Genomic DNA, 21,151 nt, shown 5'->3' with positions numbered 1-21,151 from the left:
CCCGGATATTATCTGTATGATATAAGCACCTGTCGGATATTATCTGTATGATATAAGCACCTCCCGGATATTATCTGTGTGATATAAGCACCTCCCGGTTATTATCTGTATGATATAAGCAACTCCCGGATATTATCTGTATGATATAAGCACCTCCCGGATATATTCTGTATGATATAAGCACCTCCCGGATATTATCTGTATGATATAAGCACCTGTCGGATATTATCTGTATGATAAAAGCACCTCCCGGATATTATCTGTATGATATAATCACCTCCCGAATATTATCTGTATGTTATAAGCACCTCCAGGATATTATCTATATGATATAAGCACCTCCCGGATATTATATGTGTGATATAAGCCCCTCCCGGATATTATCTGTGTGATATAAGCCCCTCCCGGATATTATCTGTGTGATATGAGCACCTCCCGGATATTATCTGTGATATGAGCACCTCCCGGATATTATCTGTGTGAAATGAGCACCTCCCGGATATTATCTGTGTGATATGAGCACCTCACGGATATTATCTGTGTGATATGAGCACCTCCCGGATATTATCTGTGTGATATAAGCCCCTCCCGGATATTATCTGTGTGATATAAGCACCTCCCTCCCGGATATTATCTGTGTGATATAAGAACCTCCCTGATATTATCTGTGTGATATAAGCACCTCCCAGATATTATCTGTGTGATATAAGCACCTCCCGGTTATATTCTGTGTGATATAAGCACCTCATGGATATTATCTGTGTGATATAAGCACCTCCCGGATATTATCTGTGTGATATAAGCACCTTCCGGATATTATCTGTGTGATATAAGCACCTCCCGGTTATATTCTGTGTGATATAAGCACCTCCCCGATATTATCTGTATGATATAAGCACCTCCCGGATATATTCTGTATGATATAAGCACCTCCCGGATATTATCTGTATGATATAAGCACCTCCCGGATATAAATTCTGTATGATATAAGCACCTCCCGGATATTATCTGTATGATATAAGCACCTCCCGGATATTATCTGTATGATATAAGCACCTGTCGGATATTATCTGTTTGATATAAGCACCTCCCGGATATATTCTGTATGATATAAGCACCTCCCGGATATTATCTATATAATATAAGCACCTCCCGGATATTGTCTGTGTGATATAAGCACCTCCCGGATATTGTCTGTGTGATATAAGCACCTCCCGGATATATTCTGTATCATATAAGCACCTCCCGGATATTATCTGTGTGATATGAGCACCTCCCGGATATTATCTGTGTGATATGAGCCCCTCCCGGATATTATCTGTGTGATATAAGCCCCTCCCGGATATTATCTGTGTGATATAAGCACCTCCCTCTCGGATATTATCTGTGTGATATAAGCACCTCCCGAATATTATCTGTGTGCTATAAGCACCTCCCGGATATTATCTGTGTGATATAAGCACCTCCCGGATATTATCTGTATGATATAAGCACCTCCCGGATATATTCTGTATGATATAAGCACCTACCGGATATTATTTGTATGATATAAGCACCTCCCCGATATTATCTGTGTGATATAAGCCCCTCCCGGATATTATCTGTGTGATATAAGCACCTCCCGGATATTATCTGTGTGATATAAGCACCTCCCGGATATTATCTATGTGATATGAGCACCTCCCGGATATTGTCTGTGTGATATAAGCACCTCCCGGATATTGTCTGTGTGATATAAGCACCTCCCGGATATTATCTGTGTGATATAAGCAACTCCCGGATATATTCTGTGTGATATAAGCACCTCCCGGATATTATCTGTGTGATATAAGCACCACCCGGATATATACTGTATGATATAAGCACCTCCCGGATATTATCTGTATGATATAAGCACCTGTCGGATATTATCTGTATGATATAAGCACCTCCCGGATATTATCTATATAATATAAGCACCTCCCGGATATTGTCTGTGTGATATAAGCACCTCCCGGATATTGTCTGTGTGATATAAGCACCTCCCGGATATATTCTGTATCATATAAGCACCTCCCGGATATTATCTGTATGATATAAGCACCTCCCGGATATATACTGTATGATATAAGCACCTCCCGGATATTATCTGTATGATATAAGCACGTCCCGGATATTATCTGTATGATATAAGCCCCTCCCGGATATTATCTGTGTGATATAAGCCCCTCCCGGATATTATCTGTGTGATATAAGCACCTCCCGGATATTATCTGTGTGATATAAGCCCCTCCCGGATATTATCTGTGTGATATAAGCACCTCCCGGAGATTATCTGTGTGATATAAGCACCTCCTGGATATTATCTGTGTGATATAAGCTCCTCCCGGATATTATCTGTGTGATATAAGCACCTCCCGGATATATTCTGAATGATATAAGCACCTCCCGGATATTATCTGTATGATATAAGCACCTGTCGGATATTATCTGTATGATATAAGCACCTCCCGGATATTATCTGTGTGATATAAGCACCTCCCGGATATTATCTGTATGATATAAGCACCTCCCGGATATTATCTGTATGATATAAGCACCTCCCGGATATTATCTATATGATATAAGCTCCTCCCGGATATTGTCTGTGGGATATAAGCACCTCCCGGATATTGTCTGTGTGATATAAGCACCTCCCGGATATTATCTGTGTGATATAAGCACCTCCCGGATATTATCTGTATGATATAAGCACCTCCCGGATATATACTGTATGATATAAGATTCTCCCGGATATATACTGTATGATATAAGCACCTCCCGGATATTATCTGTATGATATAAGCACCTCCCGGATATTATCTGTATGATATAAGCACGTCCCGGATATTATCTGTATGATATAAGCACCTCCCGGATATTATCTGTGTGATATAAGCCCCTCCCGGATATTATCTGTGTGATATAAGCAGCTCCCGGATATTATCTGTATGATATAAGCACCTGCCGGATATTATCTGTATGATATAAGCCCCTCCCGGATATATTCTGTATGATATAAGCACCTCCCGGATATTATCTGTATGATATAAGCAGCTGTCGGATATTATCTGTATGATAAAAGCACCTCCCGGATATTATCTGTATGATATAATCACCTCCCGGATATTATCTATATGATATAAGCACCTCCCAGATATTATATGTGTGATATAAGCCCCTCCCGGATATTATCTGTGTGATATAAGCCCCTTCCGGATATTATCTGTGTGATATGAGCACCTCCCGGATATTATCTGTGTGATATGAGCACCTCCCGGATATTATCTTTGTGAAATGAGCACCTCCCGGATATTATCTGTGTGATATGAGCACCTCCCGGATATTATCTGTGTGATATGAGCACCTCCCGGATATTATCTGTGTGATATAAGCCCCTCCCGGATATTATCTGTGTGATATAAGCACCTCTCGGATATTGTCTGTGTGATATAAGCACCTCCCGGATATTGTCTGTGTGATATAAGCACCTCCCGGATATATTCTGTATGATATAAGAACCTTCCGGATATTATCTGTATGATATAAGCACCTCCCCGATATTATCTGTGTGATATAAGCCCCTCCCGGATATTATCTGTGTGATATAAGCACCTCCCGGATATTATCTGTGTGATTAAAGCACCTCCCGGATATTATCTATATGATATAAGCACCCCCCGGATATTGTCTGTGTGATATAAGCACCTCCCGGATATTGTCTGTGTGATATAAGCACCTCCCGGATATTATCTGTGTGATATAAGCACCTCCCGGATATATTCTGTGTGATATAAGCACCTCCCGGATATTATCTGTATGATATAAGCACCACCCGGATATATACTGTATGATATAAGCACCTCCCGAATATTATCTGTATGATATAAGCACCTCCCGGATATTATCTATATGATATAAGCACCTCCCGGATATTGTCTGTGTGATATAAGCACCTCCTGGATATTATCTGTGTGATATAAGCACCTCCCGGATATATTCTGTATCATAGAAGCACCTCCCGGATATTATCTGTATGATATAAGCACCTGCCGGATATATACTGTATGATATAAGCACCTCCCGGATATTATCTGTATGATATAAGCACTTCCCGGATATTATCTGTATGATATAAGCCCCTCCCGGATATTATCTGTGTGATATAAGCCCCTCCCGGATATTATCTGTGTGATATATGCACCTCCCGGATATTATCTGTGTGATATAAGCCCCTCCCGGATATTATCTGTGTGATATAAGCACCTCCCGGAGATTATCTGTGTGATATAAGCACCTCCCGGATATTATCTGTGTGATATAAGCACCTCCCTGATATTATCTGTGTGATATAAGCACCTCCCGGATATTATCTGTATGATATAAGCACCTCCCGGATATATTCTGTATGATATAAGCACCTCCCGGATATTATCTGTATGATATAAGCACCTCCCGGATATTATCTGTGTGATATAAGCACCTCCCGGATATTATCTGTATGATATAAGCACCTCCCGGATATTATCTGTGTGATATAAGCCCCTCCCGGATATTATCTGTGTGATATAAGCACCTCCCGGATATTATCTCTATGATATAAGCACCTCCCGGATATTATCTGTATGATATAAGCACCTCCCGGATATATTCTGTATGATATAAGCACCTCTCGGATATTATCTGTATGATATAAGCAACTCCCGGATTTTATCTGTATGATATAATCAACTCCCGGATATTGGGCCTGATTCAGAGCCGGTCGCTATTTGCGCTCGCTCGTCCAGAAAATAGGGGTGGCTATTCAAATGAACCGTTCGCTGTTTGCCGTCTGTTCACGCCTCTAGGTCTGCACGAGCGAACAAAACTTGCTGTCGTTTTTTTGGGAAACTACGCCCCCTGGCCGCTCGCATCCTACGTCATGTCCGCTATTTATTAGATTAATCGAGTACATCGAACAGGGTTTGATCTGCTCGCTATTCTTGTGGTTGGTTTTTGCTACCACAATTTTGCCACAATTTCTGGCTTAAAACAACCCAGTGACATGGTCAATAACGCTGCTGTTTTAATTATGCACACCCATAAAACGCCCGTTTTTACCTTTAAGCACGCCTGCGATCGGATCTCCACTCCCCGTCTTCAAGCACCTTCCCTTGTTACCACCCACATACGCCTCATCCTGTCACTCAAATTATCAGGCATTCGCTATTTTGCGAGCACAAGAATTTCGGCCGCACTGACTGGTTCGCGCATGCATATAACGATCCGTGCGCATGCACAGTTGGGCAAACATCGCTCGGAGCGAACGAGCTGCCGCTTACGAGTGGCTCTGAATCAGGCCCATTATCTGTATGATATAAGCACCTCCCGGATATTATCTGTCTGATATAAGCACCTCCCGGATATATTCTGTATGATATAAGCACCTCCCGGATATTATCTGTATGATAGAAGAACCTCCCGGATATTATCTGTATGATATAAGAACCTCCCGGATATTATCTGTATGATATAAGGACCTCCCGGATATTATCTATATGATATAAGCACCTCCCGGATATTGTCTCTGTGATATAAGCACCTCCCGGATATTATTTATATGATATAAGCACCTCACGGATATTGTCTGTGTGATATAAGCACCTCCCGGATATTGTCTGTGTGATATAAGCACCTCCCGGATATTATCTGTATGATATAAGCACCTCCTGGATATATTCTGTATGATATAAGCACCTCCCGGAAATTATCTGTATGACATAAGCACCTCCCGGATATATATTCTGTATGATATAAGCACCTCCCGGATATTATCTGTATGATATAAGCACCTGTCTGATATTATCTGTATGATATAAGCACCTCCCGGATATTATCTGTGTGATATAAGCCCCTCTCTATATTATCTGTGTGATATAAGCACCTCCCGGATATTATCTGTATGATATAAGCACCTCCCGGATATATTCTGTATGATATAAGCACCTCCCGGATATTATCTGTATGATATAAGCACCTGTCGGATATTATCTGTATGATATAAGTACCTCCCGGATATTATCTGTATGATATAAGCACCTCCCGGATATTATCTGTCTGATATAAGCACCTCCCGGATATTATCTGTGTGATATAAGCACCTCCCGGATATTATCTGTATGATATAAGCACCTCCCGGATATATTCTGTATGATATAAGCACCTCCCGGATATTATCTGTATGATATAAGCACCTGTCGGATATTATCTGTATGATATAAGCACCTCCCGGATATTTTCTGTGTGATATAAGCACCTCCCGGTTATTATCTGTATGATATAAGCAACTCCCGGATATTATCTGTATGATATAAGCACCTCCCGGATATATTCTGTATGATATAAGCACCTCCCGGATATTATCTGTATGATATAAGCACCTGTCGGATATTATCTGTATGATAAAAGCACCTCCCGGATATTATCTGTATGTTATATAAGCACCTCCCGGATATTATCTGTATGATATAAGCACCTCCCGGATATAAATTCTGTATGATATAAGCACCTCCCGGATATTATCTGTATGATATAAGCACCTCCCGGATATTATCTGTATGATATAAGCACCTGTCGGATATTATCTGTTTGATATAAGCACCTCCCGGATATTAACTGTGTGAAATAAGCCCCTCCCGGATATTATCTGTGTGATATAAGCACCTCTCGGATATTGTCTGAGTGATATAAGCACCTCCCGTATATTGTCTGTGTGATATAAGCACCTCCCGGATATATTCTGTGTGATATAAGCACCTCCCGGATATTATCTGTATGATATAAGCACCTCCCGGATATATTCTGTATGATATAAGCACCTACCGGATATTATCTGTATGATATAAGCACCTCCCCGATATTATCTGTGTGATATAAGCCCCTCCCGGATATTATCTGTGTGATATAAGCACCTCCCGGATATTATCTGTGTGATATAAGCACCTCCCGGATATTATCTATATGATATAAGCCCCTCCCGGATATTATCTGTGTGATATAAGCACCTCCCTCCCGGATATTATCTGTGTGATATGAGCACCTCCCGTATATTATCTGTGTGATATAAGCACCTCCCGGATATATTCTGTGTGATATAAGCACCTCCCGGATATTATCTGTATGATATAAGCACCTCCCGGATATTATCTGTGTGATATAAGCACCTCCCGGATATTATCTGTGTGATATAAGCACCTCCCGGTTATATTCTGTGTGATATAAGCACCTCCCAGATACTATCTGTATGATATAAGCACCTCCAGGATATTATCTGTATGATATAAGCACCTCCCGGATATTATCTGTGTGATATAAGCCCCTCCCGGATATTATCTGTGTGATATAAGCCCCTCCCGGATATTATCTGTGTGATATGAGCACCTCCCGGATATTATCTGTGTGATATGAGCACCTCCCGGATATTATCTGTGTGAAATGAGCACCTCCCGGATATTATCTGTGTGATATGAGCACCTCCCGGATATTATCTGTGTGATATGAGCACCTCCCGGATATTATCTGTGTGATATGAGCCCCTCCCGGATATTATCTGTGTGATATTAGCACCTCCCTCCCGGATATTATCTGTATGATATAAGCACCTCCCGGATATTATCTGTGTGATATAAGCACCTCCCGGATATTATCTGTGTGATATAAGCCCCTCCCGGATATATTCTGTATGATATAAGCACCTCCCGGATATTATCTGTATGATATAAGCACCTGTCGGATATTATCTGTATGATAAAAGCACCTCCCGGATATTATCTGTATGATATAATCACCTCCCGGATATTATCTGTATGATATAAGCACCTCCAGGATATTATCTATATGATATAAGCACCTCCCGGATATTATATGTGTGATATAAGCCCCTCCCGGATATTATCTGTGTGATATAAGCCCCTCCCGGATATTATCTGTGTGATATGAGCACCTCCCGAATATTATCTGTGATATGAGCACCTCCCGGATATTATCTGTGTGAAATGAGCACCTCCCGGATATTATCTGTGTGATATGAGCACCTCCCGGATATTATCTGTGTGATATGAGCACCTCCCGGATATTATCTGTGTGATATAAGCCCCTCCCGGATATTATCTGTGTGATATAAGCACCTCCCTCCCGGATATTATCTGTGTGATATAAGAACCTCCCTGATATTATCTGTGTGATATAAGCACCTCCCGGATATTAACTGTGTGAAATAAGCCCCTCCCGGATATTATCTGTGTGATATAAGCACCTCTCGGATATTGTCTGAGTGATATAAGCACCTCCCGTATATTGTCTGTGTGATATAAGCACCTCCCGGATATATTCTGTGTGATATAAGCACCTCCCGGATATTATCTGTATGATATAAGCACCTCCCGGATATATTCTGTATGATATAAGCACCTACCGGATATTATCTGTATGATATAAGCACCTCCCCGATATTATCTGTGTGATATAAGCCCCTCCCGGATATTATCTGTGTGATATAAGCACCTCCCGGATATTATCTGTGTGATATAAGCACCTCCCGGATATTATCTATATGATATAAGCCCCTCCCGGATATTATCTGTGTGATATAAGCACCTCCCTCCCGGATATTATCTGTGTGATATGAGCACCTCCCGTATATTATCTGTGTGATATAAGCACCTCCCGGATATATTCTGTGTGATATAAGCACCTCCCGGATATTATCTGTATGATATAAGCACCTCCCGGATATTATCTGTGTGATATAAGCACCTCCCGGATATTATCTGTGTGATATAAGCACCTCCCGGTTATATTCTGTGTGATATAAGCACCTCCCAGATACTATCTGTATGATATAAGCACCTCCAGGATATTATCTGTATGATATAAGCACCTCCCGGATATTATCTGTGTGATATAAGCCCCTCCCGGATATTATCTGTGTGATATAAGCCCCTCCCGGATATTATCTGTGTGATATGAGCACCTCCCGGATATTATCTGTGTGATATGAGCACCTCCCGGATATTATCTGTGTGAAATGAGCACCTCCCGGATATTATCTGTGTGATATGAGCACCTCCCGGATATTATCTGTGTGATATGAGCACCTCCCGGATATTATCTGTGTGATATGAGCCCCTCCCGGATATTATCTGTGTGATATTAGCACCTCCCTCCCGGATATTATCTGTATGATATAAGCACCTCCCGGATATTATCTGTGTGATATAAGCACCTCCCGGATATTATCTGTGTGATATAAGCCCCTCCCGGATATATTCTGTATGATATAAGCACCTCCCGGATATTATCTGTATGATATAAGCACCTGTCGGATATTATCTGTATGATAAAAGCACCTCCCGGATATTATCTGTATGATATAATCACCTCCCGGATATTATCTGTATGATATAAGCACCTCCAGGATATTATCTATATGATATAAGCACCTCCCGGATATTATATGTGTGATATAAGCCCCTCCCGGATATTATCTGTGTGATATAAGCCCCTCCCGGATATTATCTGTGTGATATGAGCACCTCCCGAATATTATCTGTGATATGAGCACCTCCCGGATATTATCTGTGTGAAATGAGCACCTCCCGGATATTATCTGTGTGATATGAGCACCTCCCGGATATTATCTGTGTGATATGAGCACCTCCCGGATATTATCTGTGTGATATAAGCCCCTCCCGGATATTATCTGTGTGATATAAGCACCTCCCTCCCGGATATTATCTGTGTGATATAAGAACCTCCCTGATATTATCTGTGTGATATAAGCACCTCCCAGATATTATCTGTGTGATATAAGCACCTCCCGGTTATATTCTGTGTGATATAAGCACCTCCCGGATATTATCTGTGTGATATAAGCACCTCCCGGATATTATCTGTATGATATAAGCACCTCCCGGATATATTCTGTATGATATAAGCACCTACCGGATATTATCTGTATGATATAAGCACCTCCCCGATATTATCTGTGTGATATAAGCCCCTCCCGGATATTATCTGTGTGATATAAGCCCCTCCCGGATATTATCTGTGTGATATAAGCACCTCCCGGATATTATCTGTGTGATATAAGCACCTCCCGGATATATAACGGAGGTTAGGAATAGAGCCGACGGCACATAAACTTCTAGTCAGGGATAGAGGGGTTAATAAAGTTAAAAATGTTTGTTTACAGTTATAGGCAGATGCGATAGGACGTTGGGTTAGGGGCGGAGTTAGTGATAGGGTGTAGAGAATCTACTGTGGTAAAATCTGCCTCTTTTGAATTGATCTGCGACCAGGAAAGTACAGTTCCTTCTTAGCAGATCTGTCTGTTGTGAATTAAAGTTCTTTATTCATCCCTACTTTCTCTTTCCCTACTTTATATCTTTCCCTACTCTCTTCTCCATACTTTCCCTATATCTACACTCTCTTTTCTTATCTTCTAATTTTTAATTTTTTTGTTATTTTTATTTCTTCTTCTTCTTTCCCTTGCTCACTGTTGGAGCAGCATGAGCCGTCCCCAACGTGCGCGCTCGGTACCCGCCCGTCTGTCAGACGGTGTCGGGTCCGGTGCGCTTTATCCCCCCCTCTCTCAAGGCCTGCCCTCCCGGCGTTCGGGAGGGTCAGGCGTGCCCTCCTTGCAGTTGGGAAGCGGGGCGGGGCGCGCGGCCGCGGCGGTGCCGCGAGACATCAGCTGCTCTGCCTCCGCCTGCCTCTGGTTCCCCTCTGGTCGCCAGTACTAGCGCGGCCGGGGACCAGGGCAGGCGGGAATCGGGGGAGGCCGAGCGTGCTACAGCACCCGCGAGAGTCACGGGCGCGCGCTCTGGCCTTTCCCGCGGGCGGCAGCGGGCTGTAACGCCGCCTGTCTCTTCTCCCACGGTGGCCGCTCAGATTGAGTCAGCCACTGTGCGGGCGGAGGGGCGGCGAAAAAGAGGGCATAAGCGTGCAGGCTGGGTGCCTTTCATGGCGCTGGCCTGCACGCACGATACTATAAGCACAGGCGGGGGGCGGAGACGAAGGGGGAGGAGCCAGCGCCTGCACAGTGACAGGCAGGTTGGTCCTCCTCCTATTCTGCTCCCCTCTGTGTATAATGGTGACTCAGACATGGGTTCCCCCATGTCTGTAGTGGCCAGTTCTTTCAGGCCTGCAGGTGTGGCAGCAGCACAGGCAGTCTCTACACCTGCAGGGTCTGCGTCGACAGGGAGTGTTCCCTCGTTTGACGCTGGTGCCATTGCCGGACTGCTGGTCTCTGTGGTGGGTGCATTGACGCCGCTTTTGACCCAGCAGCCTGGAAACACTGACACTGGAGGCCCTTCTGCGTTGGCGGCGTCCGCCGTGCAGACGCAGCTTGGCCCTCTGGTGCAGCAATTAGGCAGGATTTGCGGTCTTTCCCTCGCTCCCATGCCCGCAGCTCCTTCCGTTTCTTTCTCTCCCTCTGCCATCTCCCTTCCTCAGCCCACTCAGGCTACGGACACAGACAATGCGCACGATGCCGCCTCAGTCTCTTCTTTTACAGACGACAGTCTGGAGGAGTTAACAGTGGTCGCAGCCCCGACCAGAAGTGCGACGGCGGAAGTCGGAGCTAACGCAGGCGCTGGAGTTACCAATGCCCTTGCCAGTGCTTCTGGTGAGTGTGACAGTACATCTGACTGCGGGTCTACTTCCATTTCCTCCTCCTCTTCAAGCGATAGTTCGCAGAAGGCTAGGCGTAAAAGGGCAAGGAGGTCTCGCAGACGTCGCTCACGTCGTCATAGGCATTCTAGCGAACGGTCCTCTGGCAGTAGTACCAGTGTAGATCGCGGAGCAGGTCCGGAGGATGTTGTACACTGCGCTAATACAGCTGTCACTCGAGGTATGCGTACCAGGGTTAAGCAGCGGATCAAAAAAGGGCGCTACGTAGATATGTTCACCCTTACAGCTACGGCGAAGAAAGCTGCTGCGACCGCAAAGACAAAAGGGGGTATTGGTCTGGAGGCCTTTAAGTCTTACACGAATTGGCTATCTGGGTTCTGCGTGTTCTCAACTTGCTATCTAAAAACCAGGCCTTCCGAGTACCTTAATGTTATACGATATTTACACCTGATACATGGCCTATTCAAGGCCTCACGCAGTACGGCGTGGCGCCAATACGACGAAGAGTTTCGTCGGAAGCAAGATCGGGTTAAGGTCATGGAATTGGGTTGTAAAGATGTTGAAGTGTGGATGGAGGTGACACAGCCTACACGCGTCCTTGCTGATCAGTCCCCTGGGCGGCCAGTTCAACCCTCGTCCCCCTCGGCACCAAGGACAGCCAATGGAGGGCAAAACAAGCGGAAGTGTTACGCATACAACAATGGGAATTGTACCCTTGGTAACAGGTGTCGCTTTCGACACCAGTGCCTCCGCTGCGGTGCGGCACACCCCAGTAAGGACTGCTCCCGCGGTCCAGGAGGAGCTCAGGCCTCCTCTGCAGTACCCTCTGCCAAACGGTCAGGGGCCGGGACTTCAAAGTAAAGCGTTGACCCCCATTCATCTAGATGCCATGGCAAAATGGTTAGACTGGTATCCTGTGCGGGACGCCGCCGCCTTTTTGCGTAAGGGTTTTGCAGAAGGATTTTCGCTTCCAATAATACGGCCTGTCAGTTCCGGGTCCCCTAGGAATTTACGCTCGGCCTGCGATTTACCTCACGTACTAAAGGATAAGGTTATGAAGGAGGTAGGGCTGGGTCGCATGATTGGACCTTTCCCGCAGCCTCCGATACCCGATCTGGTCCTTTCCCCTGTGGGTGTTGTCCTCAAGAAGGCCCCCGGGAGTTACCGTTTAATTCAGCACCTGTCACATCCGTCAGGCACGTCGGTTAACGACGCCATAGATGTTGAGGTCTGCCGCGTACAGTACCAGTCATTCGAATCTGCGTTAGCCTTGGTTCGCGCAGCGGGTCCGGGTTATTTCATGGCGAAAGTGGACATTGAGTCCGCCTTCAGATTGTTGCCCCTGCATCCTGAATCATTTCGTTTCATGGGGTTTCGGTTGACGGATGGCTATTACCTGGACAAATGTCTTCCGATGGGTTGTTCTATTTCCTGCGCGTTCTTCGAGCGTTTCAGTTCCTTTCTCCATTGGTGTGTCGCGGTGGGGTCTGGGGAGACGAGCATAGCCCATTACTTGGATGACTTCTTGTGCGTAGGTCCAGCTGGCTCGCGTCGCTGCAATCGTCTCCTTTTTTCATTGCAAGCACTCTTCTCGGAATTTGGAGTACCTATTGCGCAAGATAAAACTGAGGGCCCAGCCACTAAGCTGGTTTTCTTGGGTATTGAAATTGATACCTTGGAGGGTCTTTGCCGGCTGCCGCCGGACAAGATTTGTCGCTTGCAGGATGCTATCCTCCTAGCGTTGGCAGGAGGAAAGGTAACTCTTCGTCAAGGTCAATCCCTGCTCGGGCTGTTTAACTTCGCGTGTCGAGTTATCCCGATGGGGAAGATTTTCTGTCGGAAGCTACAGAGGGCTTTGGTAGGGCTGCGTCACCCGCACCATTTTCTGCGACTGTCGTCTGAGCTAAAGCTGGACCTGGCGGTTTGGGACGTTTTTTTGGTCGATTTTAATGGAGTGCGCGTCTGGCCTGCGGATCCTCTGCCTAATGCTTGCCTGCAGCTCTTCACGGATGCTGCTGGATCATCAGGTTTCGGATCTTTTTTGGGAGGAGATTGGTGTTTTTCAGTTTGGCCGGCGGAATGGGTGCAGGCAGGATTGACCAAGAACTTGCTCCTACTGGAGCTGTTTCCCATAGTGGTGGCATTAGAGCTATGGTGTCAGCGGTTGCGCGACCGTTCCATAGTTTTTTTTTGGTGCGATAACCTGGGGGTAGTACAGGCGATCAATAACCAAAGATCGTCATCGCTGCCAGTGTTGCGGCTTCTTGCTTGGCTGGTTCTGCGCGCTTTGCAGTTTAACATATTGTTCACAGCTCGTCATGTGCCGGGTACTGATAATTCCATTGCTGATGCGCTCTCCAGACAGGATTGGCGACGGTTCCGCGAATTGGTCCCGTACGCGGCATTAAAAGGTGAGCTTTGTCCATTTCATTGCTGGCAGATCATCAAACCAGAATGGAAGATCTCGCACGTCGGTCCGTGGCCCCACGGACGTTGACGGCCTACCAGACATCTTGGCAACAGTGGGAGAAGTTTTTGCAAGGGCGGAGTTCGTCAGGTAAATCTCGTGATACTAATATGGTTGCTTTTGTTTGTTTCTTGTTCGATTCCGGCAGGTCGCGGGCTTATGTTGCCCAGAGGCTTGCTGGGATTTCGTTCTTTTTGCGCCTAGCGGGGCGGAGGGACATAACTAAGGGTTTTTTAATACAAAGGGCCCTTAGGGGTTGGTCTCGCGTCAGGCCTGCCGCGGATGACCGACGTCGTCCTATTGGTCCTGATTTGTTAGCGCGTCTAGGTGAAAGTTTGAGGGGCATTTGTTCTTCGCAATTCGAGGTTCTGTTATTACGACTCGCTTTTGCGATGGCCTTTCATGGGGCGTTTCGCATCAGCGAGCTGGTAGCGTCTTCGCGCCGCGCTCAGCCCCCTCTGCTTCGTTGTCACATTTTGCTGCGTGATACGCTGCTGTGCCGTATTCGGCGTTCCAAGACCGATCAGATGGGTAGAGGTCGCTGGGTGTCCCTGAAGTCCTGTCCTGATGATGGGATTTGTCCGGTTCACTTAGCCTCCCAATATACTCTTTGCAGGCCAATGCGGCCGGGGGCTTGGCTTATGCACGAGGACGGAAGTCCTTTGACTAAATTCCAATTTAGATCGGTCTTCCATCGCTGCATACGGCACCTCGGGCTTTCCCCTTCGGATTACGTCACCCATTCTTTTAGAATAGGTGCCGCCACTTTTGCGGCCTCCTCGGGTCTTTCTTCACAGGAGATCCAGGCTCTCGGAAGATGGAAGTCCAATGCTTACAGAAGTTATGTTCGTCTGGAATCATAAATTGTTATACTTTATTCGTTTGGACTTGAGTGCCTTGGCCAACTCGCTGCCTTTCCGGTGGGGGTCCCGAGAGATTTTGCCCTGTTTTTTGCCCTGCTTTGGACATTGATCGTTTAGCTTAAAATAATATTAATGTGAACGAATGAAATATAGAAAAGATCCAGCAGGTTTTTTGTAGGTTTTCACCTCGGGTCAAGTCTTCCTCCCCCCCTCCCACCCTCCCACTCCTCCTTCGTGATTTACATGTTGCATATATACTTATCTATTATATTTCTGTATATTTGCAGGTTTCCAGGACGCTAGGCCCATTTGGTTGATTGGTCACTCTTTTATTTTTTGGGCCGGGCAGTCGCGCTTTGCTGAAGATGCCTCCGTGTTCCCACGTCGGGAGAGTGTTAGGTGGTTGGGGCAGAGGGGCATGCTGTGGGAAGCTTTGTTGCGCAACTTGCACAGGGCAGTAGCTGAATTTGGTCCCCCTTTAGTGTTAATTATCCATCTCGGGGGCAACGATTTGGGTCAGCAAACGTCCTTAGAGTTGCGCCATGCGATTGTTCGTGACTTGAGAGAGGTGGTTCGGTTATTGCCTAACTGCCTTTTGGTGTGGTCCCCTATCATCGCCAGGCTTTCCTGGCGCTATTGCTATCATAGTGTGGCTTTGGACAGGTCCAGGAGGAAGGTTAACAAATGGGTGGCTAGGCACGTGCTGGAAATGGGAGGGCTAGTGGTGCACCATCCTTTAATTCGGATTCAGGATGCCCACCTTTTCCGCAGGGATTGAGTTCATCTTACTGAGGAGGGTAATTTTTTGTTTCTAGAAGATATTTTTGCAGTTTTTAAGGGTTTGGTTGGTTAGCATGGTGGCGGGCTGCTTCTCTCCTGAGAGCCGCTGTGGCGGGAAAGACCGGCAATATTGAAGTGTCCATCTTGCAGCAGTAATAGCGGTGCGCACCCCTTCAATGCACTGATAGGCTGATTTCACCCTATTGGGGTCAGCGGCACCTCTCGACCGAGCAGGATGAATGGTGCATTGGCATGGGTGTTGGGGCCGCATCATTTGCTCTGAAAGGGATAGTTGGCCCTTTGCAAGTTTTTAAGATCACCCTACCCTTGTCTGGGATAGTTGGCCCTCACAAGTTGTGATTTACTTCCGGCCTAAGACAAGCGGACGCGGGTTAGTTGCCGTTCTTTCTCCTGCCACCATGTCTACCTTTGTAACCAAATAAAGCTGACCAATTAATTTAAACGGCATAACTTGGTCTCCTGTGTTTATTTTAGTTAAGTTTAGTTTAAGTTTATGGGTCACATCTATCATCTGACGATAAAAAGTTTAATTATCTATATGATATAAGCACCTCCCAGATATTGTCTGTGTGATATAAGCACCTCCTGGATATTGTCTGTGTGATATAAGCACCTCCTGTATATTATCTGTGTGATATAAGCACCTCCCGGATATATTCTGTGTGATATAAGCACCTCCCGGATATTATCTGTATGATATAAGCACCACCCGGATATATACTGTATGATATAAGCACCTCCCGGATATTATCTGTATGATATAAGCACCTGTCGGATATTATCTGTATGATATAAGCACCTCCCGGATATTATCTGTGTGATATAAGCCCCTCCCGGATATTATCTGTGTGATATAAGCAACTCCCGGATATATTCTGTATGATAAAAGCACCTCCCGGATATTATCTATATGATATAAGCACCTCCCGGATATTGTCTGTGTGATATAAGCACCTCCCGGATATTATCTGTGTGATATAAGCACCTCCCGGATATATTCTGTATCATATAAGCACCTACCGGATATTATCTGTATGATATAAGCACCTCCCGGATATATACTGTATGATATAAGCACCTCCCGGATATTATCTGTATGATATAAGCACGTCCCGGATATTATCTGTATTATATAAGCCCCTCCCGGATATTATCTGTGTGATATAAGCCCCTCCCGGATATTATCTGTGTGATATAAGCACCTCCCGGATATTATCTGTGTGATATAAGCCCCTCCCGGATATTATCTGTGTGATATAAGCACCTCCCGGATATTATCTGTGTGATATAAGCACCTCCCGGAAATTATCTGTGTGATATAAGCACCTCCCGGATATTATCTGTGTGATATAAGCACCTCCCGGATATTATCTGTGTGATATAAGCACCTCCCGGATATATTCTGTATGATATAAGCACCTCCCGGATATTATCTGTATGATATAAGCACCTGTCGGATATTATCTGTATGATATAAGCACCTCCCGGATATTATCTGTGTGATATAAGCACCTCCCGGATATTATCTGTATGATATAAGCACCTCCCGGATATTATCTGTATGATATAAGCACCTCCCGGATATATTCTGTATGATATAAGCACCTCCCGGATATTATCTGTATGATATAAGCACCTGTCGGATATTATCTGTATGATATAAGCAACTCCCGGATTTTATCTGTATGATATAATCAACTCCCGGATATTGGGCCTGATTCAGAGCCGGTCGCTATTTGCGCTCGCTCGTCCAGAAAATAGGGGTGGCTATTCAAATGAACCGTTCGCTGTTTGCGGTCTGTTCACGCCTCTAGGTCTGCACGAGCGAACAAAACTTGCGGTCGTTTTTTGGGAAACTACGCCCCCTGGCCGCTCGCATCCTACGTCATGTCCGCTATTTATTAGATTAATCGAGTACATCGAACAGGGTATGATCTGCTCGCTATTCTTGTGGTTGGTTTTTGCTACCACAATTTTGCCACAATTTCTGGCTTAAAACAACCCAGTGACATGGTCAATGACGCTGCTGTTTTAATTATGCACACCCATAAAACGCCCGTTTTTACCTGTAAGCACGCCTGCGATCGGATCTCCACTCCCCGTCTTCAAGCACCTTCCCTTGTTACCACCCACATACGCCTCATCCTGTCACTCAAATTATCAGGCATTCGCTATTTTGCGAACACAAGAATTTTGGCCGCACTGACTGGTTCGCGCATGCATATAACGATCCGTGCGCATGCACAGTTGGGCAAACATCGCTCGGAGCGAACGAGCTACCGCTTACGAGTGGCTCTGAATCAGGCCCATTATCTGTATGATATAAGCACCTCCCGGATATTATCTGTCTGATATAAGCACCTCCCGTATATATTCTGTATGATATAAGCACCTCCCGGATATTATCTGTATGATAGAAGAACCTCCCGGTTATTATCTGTATGATATAGGAACCTTCCGGATATTATCTGTATGATATAAGGACCTCCCGGATATTATCTATATGATATAAGCACCTCCCGGATATTGTCTCTGTGATATAAGCACCTCCCGGATATTATTTATATGATATAAGCACCTCACGGATATTGTCTGTGTGATATAAGCACCTCCCGGATATTGTCTGTGTGATATAAGCACCTCCCGGATATTATCTGTATGATATAAGCACCTCCTGGATATATTCTGTATGATATAAGTACCTCCCGGAAATTATCTGTATGACATAAGCACCTCCCGGATATATATTCTGTATGATATAAGCACCTCCCGGATATTATCTGTATGATATAAGCACCTGTCGGATATTATCTGTATGATATAAGCACCTCCCGGATATAATCTGTGTGATATAAGCCCCTCTCTATATTATCTGTGTGATATAAGCACCTCCCGGATATTATCTGTATGATATAAGCACCTCCCGGATATATTCTGTATGATATAAGCACCTCCCGGATATTATCTGTATGATATAAGCACCTGTCGGATATTATCTGTATGATATAAGCACCTCCCGGATATTATCTGTATGATATAAGCACCTCCCGGATATTATCTGTGTGATATAAGCACCTCCCGGATATTATCTGTGTGATATAAGCACCTCCCGGATATTATCTGTATGATATAAGCACCTCCCGGATATATTCTGTATGATATAAGCACCTCCCGGATATTATCTGTATGATATAAGCACCTGTCGGATATTAACTGTATGATATAAGCACCTCCCGGATATTATCTGTGTGATATAAGCACCTCCCGGATATTATCTGTGTGATATAAGCACCTCCCGGATATTATCTGTATGATATAAGCACCTCCCGGATATATTCTGTATGATATAAGCACCTCCCGGATATTATCTGTATGATATAAGCACCTGTCGGATATTATCTGTATGATATAAGCAACTCCCGGATTTTATCTGTATGATATAATCAACTCCCGGATATTGGGCCTGATTCAGAGCCGGTCGCTATTTGCGCTCGCTCGTCCAGAAAATAGGGGTGGCTATTCAAATGAACCGTTCGCTGTTTGCGGTCTGTTCACGCCTCTAGGTCTGCACGAGCGAACAAAACTTGCGGTCGTTTTTTCGGAAACTACGCCCCCTGGCCGCTCGCATCCTACGTCATGTCCGCTATTTATTAGATTAATCGAGTACATCGAACAGGGTATGATCTGCTCGCTATTTTTGTGGTTGGTTTTTGCTACCACAATTTTGCCACAATTTCTGGCTTATAACAACCCAGTGACATGGTCAATGACGCTGCTGTTTTAATTATGCACACCCATAAAACGCCCGTTTTGACCTTTAAGCACGCCTGCGATCGGATCTCCACTCCCCGTCTTCAAGCACCTTCCCCTGTTACCACCCACATACGCCTCATCCTGTCACTCAAATTATCAGGCATTCGCTATTTTGCGAGCACAAGAATTTCGGCCGCACTGACTGGATCGCGCATGCATATAACGATCCGTGCGCATGCACAGTTGGGCAAACATCGCTCGGAGCGAACGAGCTGCCGCTTACGAGTGGCTCTGAATCAGGCCCATTATCTGTATGATATAAGCACCTCCCGGATATTATCTGTCTGATATAAGCACCTCCCGTATATATTCTGTATGATATAAGCACCTCCCGGATATTATCTGTATGATAGAAGAACCTCCCGGTTATTATCTGTATGATATAGGAACCTTCCGGATATTATCTGTATGATATAAGGACCTCCCGGATATTATCTATATGATATAAGCACCTCCCGGATATTGTCTCTGTGATATAAGCACCTCCCGGATATTATTTATATGATATAAGCACCTCACGGATATTGTCTGTGTGATATAAGCACCTCCCGGATATTGTCTGTGTGATATAAGCACCTCCCGGATATTATCTGTATGATATAAGCACCTCCTGGATATATTCTGTATGATATAAGTACCTCCCGGAAATTATCTGTATGACATAAGCACCTCCCGGATATATATTCTGTATGATATAAGCACCTCCCGGATATTATCTGTATGATATAAGCACCTGTCGGATATTATCTGTATGATATAAGCACCTCCCGGATATAATCTGTGTGATATAAGCCCCTCTCTATATTATCTGTGTGATATAAGCACCTCCCGGATATTATCTGTATGATATAAGCACCTCCCGGATATATTCTGTATGATATAAGCACCTCCCGGATATTATCTGTATGATATAAGCACCTGTCGGATATTATCTGTATGATATAAGCACCTCCCGGATATTATCTGTATGATATAAGCACCTCCCGGATATTATCTGTGTGATATAAGCACCTCCCGGATATTATCTGTGTGATATAAGCACCTCCCGGATATTATCTGTATGATATAAGCACCTCCCGGATATATTCTGTATGATATAAGCACCTCCCGGATATTATCTGTATGATATAAGCACCTGTCGGATATTAACTGTATGATATAAGCACCTCCCGGATATTATCTGTGTGATATAAGCACCTCCCGGATATTATCTGTGTGATATAAGCACCTCCCGGATATTATCTGTATGATATAAGCACCTCCCGGATATATTCTGTATGATATAAGCACCTCCCGGATATTATCTGTATGATATAAGCACCTGTCGGATATTATCTGTATGATATAAGCAACTCCCGGATTTTATCTGTATGATATAATCAACTCCCGGATATTGGGCCTGATTCAGAGCCGGTCGCTATTTGCGCTCGCTCGTCCAGAAAATAGGGGTGGCTATTCAAATGAACCGTTCGCTGTTTGCGGTCTGTTCACGCCTCTAGGTCTGCACGAGCGAACAAAA

Source organism: Taudactylus pleione, unplaced genomic scaffold, assembly GCF_031769625.1.
Source record: "Taudactylus pleione unplaced genomic scaffold, aTauple2 ptg001445l, whole genome shotgun sequence".
NCBI classification, from domain to species: Eukaryota; Metazoa; Chordata; class Amphibia; order Anura; family Myobatrachidae; genus Taudactylus; species Taudactylus pleione.
This window is presented reverse-complemented; position numbering follows the sequence as displayed.